Source organism: Orcinus orca, chromosome 19 (genome assembly GCF_937001465.1).
Source record: "Orcinus orca chromosome 19, mOrcOrc1.1, whole genome shotgun sequence".
In the NCBI taxonomy this organism is placed as follows: Eukaryota; Metazoa; Chordata; class Mammalia; order Artiodactyla; family Delphinidae; genus Orcinus; species Orcinus orca.
This window is the reverse complement of record NC_064577.1, coordinates 53,062,932-53,068,261: the sequence shown is the minus strand read 5'-3', so window position 1 is coordinate 53,068,261 and position 5,330 is coordinate 53,062,932.

Here is a 5,330-nt window from a genome sequence, read left to right as displayed (position 1 = left end):
TCTTTGTGGTTGGAACAAACACTAACTGCACTGTTTTATTATATCAAATAAACATCTTCTATGCACCAGAAAAAAAATTTATACCTAGCTAGAAATTTCTAATGTATCCAATGTAAATTCAGTACAAAAGTATTTTTTAATTTGGTAACTGCTGTCCATATCAGCACTGTCCAATAAAATCATAATGTAAGTTATGGATGCAAGCCACATAAGTTAAATTTTTCTAGTAGCCACATTTTTTAATAGTAAAAAAACAGGTAAAATTTTTTAAATTATATTTTATTTAACATGAAATACGCAAAATATTGCTTCAACATGTAATCAAGATAAAGTACTAATCAGATATTTTACATTCTTTTTTTTTGTACCACGTCTTTAAAACCTGGTGTGTATTTTATACTTGCACATTTCAAGTGCTCAGTAACCACATGTGGCTAGTGGCTACCACACTGAACAGTGTAGGTCCAGATTCTTCCATCTCCCATGCCACTACCAGAGTCTAGGCTACTGCTACTTCTCACCCAGTCTCCTGCACCAGGCTCCCAACTGGTCTCCCAGCTTCCCTCCCTGTTTGCTTCAATCCATTCTCCATGCAGCAGTAATGATGGTCTTCTTAAAACAGAAATACAAAATATAAATTGGACCTCATCACTTCCCTGCTTACGAGTCTTTCTTTATCTTCCCACTGGGTTCAGAACAGAATCAGAAACCCTACCGTGCACTACAGGACGCTGTGTTACCTGGGACTGTGGTTTTTTCCAACCCCACTCCAATCGCACCCCTCCAGCTCATGCCAATCCAGCTGCACTTCGTTACTTTCAATTTAACAAGCTCTTTCCCACGCAGGATCTTTGCACATGCTCTTCCTCCCTCTTTTAATGACTGGATTCTTCTCAGTCTTCAGGTTTCAATTTGTACTTTCTCTTGCTCAAGCAAGCCTGTCTTTACCAGCATACTTAATGAAGGTTCCCTGCCACCCCACAACCACCATGACTCTCTACCTCACAGCACTCCCCGTAATGGGTAAATGTTGTCTTTGTTTACTTTTTAAAATCTGTCTCCTCCACTGGACCGTAAGCTCTAGGTAAGCTTATGTTACTTTTTTTTTAATATTGTTTCTAATATTCTCCATTTATTTATTTGTTTGTTTGTTTTCGGCTGTGTTGGGTGTTCGTTGCTGCGTGCAGGCTTTCTCTAGTTGTGGCGAGCTGGGGCTACTCTTAGTTGCGGTGCGCAGGCTTCTCATTGTGGTGGCTTCTCTTGTTGTGGAGCACAGGCTCTAGCCGCGGGGGCTTCAGTAGTTATGGCTCGCGGACCCTTAGAGCACAGGCTCAGTAGGTGTGGCACACGGGCTTAGTTGCTCCGTGGCATGTAGGATCTTCCCAGACCAGGGATTGAATCCGTGTCCCCTGCATTGGCAGGCGGATTCTTAACCACTGCACCACCAAGGAAGTCTCGTGTTACTTTTCTAATTTAAAAAAAAAAAGAGAGAGAGAGAGAGAAAGAAAAGGGAAACTTGGGTGGACAGGAGAAGTGAGACTGAAGAAAGCCTGTATCCCACCCTGGGATGTTGGTTCAAGGTCTCAGGTGGAGAGGGCCCCTCAGGTGTGATACTCGCAGGGTCATTCAAATGCCTTTCAGGTGGGCTCTGGAGATATCATCTCAAAAGGGGGAACTATAGAAAAACTGAAAGAGCAAGGTAACCTGATTGTGAGTGTCACTCTGGTGGGGAGAATTCTCTTCTACCTGCCTATGCTCCTTTCTAGGGAAAGTGTCAGCCAGATCAATTAGGTGAGTCAACAGGGCTCACAGTAGAAGACACAATTCCCAAAAAATCCACAAGGTGGCAGAGTAGAGAGAAGAACCTGGGACAACAAAGGTCAGGGGAAAGACACTTCAGGCCACCAACATTCACCATTCCAGAAGTTGCCAAGAATACCAGGGAATCCACTGGAGGTGGAGAGGGGTGGCACTGCAGTGACTCAGACTATTTTCCTAGGATTTTAATTGATCTGAAGGTCCCCATCAGATACTGAGACATGGGAAAGCTACATTACCAATTTGACAACATTTAAGAATATATAAAGGAAGAGTGCTACCACCCATATCACAGCACCCTGACATAACTGATATTTTCATTCATGTGGGTTTCCCATCTCTTTTAAAAAGAAATCCTTAAATGTTTAAAGATCAGTGATAAAGCCGACACCATCAAGTTCTCAACACCATCACACTGCATACTCTTTCAATAGGATAAGACAGTGATTTCAAATTCTGTGAGCTAAAGAAACTTCAGAAACAAGGGAACATCTTTTTTTTTTTCCCCTATAGAAAGTTGCTGAATCTGTCTCAAGAGAATTATAACGTGTCCACATTCTTTAGGCCCAGAGCCAATAAAATAAATTCTAACATTCCTTTTTGCAGTTGTTTTCTTTTTATTATTAGTTTTTTTGGCTCCCTTTCCCACTAGACTATAAACTCTACATTTTTACCATGTACATATAATTGTTGTATACTATTCATAACAGTACCTCCATAAATCTCATGTGTACCTACCCACACATTAATTTATAGGCACACTGTGTGGGCAGATGTTAGGTTTGGGTTAGGCAGATTGAATTATTAGCACCAGTTCTTCACCATCACCAGTGCACATCTATGCTCTTCACCATATGACTTTGCAGTCCTGCCCCTTAACTTTGGGCCCAACCACATGACTTGCTCTGGACAATGGGATGGTAGCAGACATGACACAAACAGAGGCAGGAAATGTGTTTGCAGAGTTAGGGGTACCCTCTTGCATTTTGCAGCCATTGCTACAAAAAGAGCTTCCCCCAGACAGCTGCCATCCTTCAAGCTAGGTCTCAGAATTAACTCCCATGAAAAGTGTCTGCATAGATGTACAGCCTCCAGCAGACCCACCCAGGCCAGTCCAGCCTCACTCAGCTGACCTCCAGCTACCACCACCTGTAGCAGAGCCTCCCATTAACCTGCAGACCCTTAAGAGTAAATGATTATTTCAAGCCACTGAGCTAGGAGCACTTTGTTACACAGCACTACTCTGACAACAGATAACTGATACAGGGGGTATAATGGGATGGTCAGTGTGTCCAAATCTGGGTGCTTTGGGGTCTAAGTTAATAATAGGGTCCTGCCAGATACTTCATTCAAAAGTGAATGAATATCTGCTGTGTGGGCTGAGTGATATAATGGTCCAGATTGTGGGCTGCAGAGTTATCAATAGAGCTGGGCTTGAATCCTGGCTCTGAAACTTATTATCTGTGCCACACTGAAGCTGTGTGACATTGGGGACATTTCTTTACTATCCAAGTCACTGTTTACTCACTATTAAAAAATAATAATTATTATAATAAAACTTACATCTTAAGGTGTTTTGAGACTTAAAAGAGAAAGTGTATGTAAAGTACTTGACAGATATAGTAACTAATACCTGGAAACTATTACTGTTTTATTATTCCTCCTTCTCTGTGAAATCACTCTTCTTTATATTTGCACACCCTCCCCATTCTCAGACACATGATAGAAAGCCTGTAAAAAAATTTTTAATGACCAAATGATACCGAGATTAACCAAACACATCTTAAGATAATTTTATATACTGTTGAAATAAAAATACATCTTTATTAGAAAATAAAATATGGCCCCTTTTAAGTGTGAGTTGCTTTCCCCTGCTCTGTCTCTACACCCCACGCCCTGAGTTTCCTTTCACGTGTCCTCAGTCCTGCTACACAAACACACACCTTCCTCTCTGGAGCAGCAATACAATGGTAAGACGGTTTAGCCTTGGACAGGGCCCTTTCTGGCCTGCTGCATGCTTCCCCGAGCAGGCTATAATTTCTGCTCTGGGCCAGGACGTTGGCCTCAACTTACATCTGCCCAGCAGGTAAGGATGGCCAAGGTCTCACCAGGTCCCTGACAGCTATTGCCAGGCTTCTCTCCAGCCTAAACAGGAATGACCACGGCACTGGCAAAGGTGTAGGAATGTAAGATGGTACAAATAAACACAAGAGGGATGGAGCATGGACTGAATAACTCGTGAAACCACCTCTAAGGCTACTGTTATATTTCATTGAGGAAAATGGCTAAGGCTGTAACTGGAAGAGAAAAGCTCCAATTCTTCTGGAGAAAAAAATACTGAAATATGTGTTGTTTTTCTCTGCGGGATTTCAGTTGGGATGACAAGCTTGAGGGATTAAGAGATACTCTAGCAGCGGTTCTCAAATCTTAAGGTGCCTAAGAGTCACCGGGAGGATCATCAGACATCTGAGAAAGCCTCTGACACGGAAGATGAAGACAAAAGAAACTACAGGAAAAAGCAACTTAAGGCAATCACAGATCAGGCAAGGAGAGGAAGGAAAAAAATATCTAACAGTATCCTCCGAGAGATGAGAGAAAAATTTTGCGCCCATGAAGCATGAATAGGATGCTGTAAAAAAAGTAAGACTCAGAAAACAAATCAACAAAAAAGTTCTTAGAAATTAAAAACTCAATAAAAAGATGCAAAAATAAAGCTATGAAAATCTTTTAGAATATTAGAGCAAAAATGAGAGATTAAAAAAAACTGAGAAAAAAATGTTTACACAGAGGACATTTATCCAAAGGATTTGTAAACTTATGTCCACACAAAAACCTGTACACAGATGTGTCTAGGAGCTTTACTCATAATTGCCAAAACTTGGAAGCTACCAAGATGTCCTTCAGAGGTAAATGGATAAATAAACTGTGGTCCATCCAGACAATGGAATATTATTCAGCACTAAAAAGAAATGAGCTATCAAACCATGAAAAGACACGGAGGAAACTTAAATGCGCGTTCCTAAGTGAAAGAAGCCAATCTGAAAAGGCTACACACAGTATGAGTCCAATGATACGACATTCTAGAAAAGGTAAACCTATGGAGACAGTAAAAGTCAGTGGTTACCAGGGGTGAGGGTCTGGGGAGAAAGGAATAAGCAGAACCCAGATGATTTGTGGGCACTGTAATATCCTGTGTGACACTATAATAGTGGATACATGTCATTACACATTTGTCCAAACCCACAGAATGTACACCACCAAGAGCGAACTCTAATGCAAACGATGGACTTTGGGTGATGATGCTGTGCCAATGTAGGTTTATGGGTTGTAGCAAACACGCCACTCTGGTTCAGGATGTGGATAATTTTTCTGTACTTTCTGCTCCATTTTGCTGTGAATCTAAAACTGCTCTAAAAAATAAAGTCTATTTTAAAAAGAGAGAGAAGAGGGAGGGGGTATGGGGATATATGTATGCATATAGCTGATTGACTTTGTTATACAGCAGAAACTAA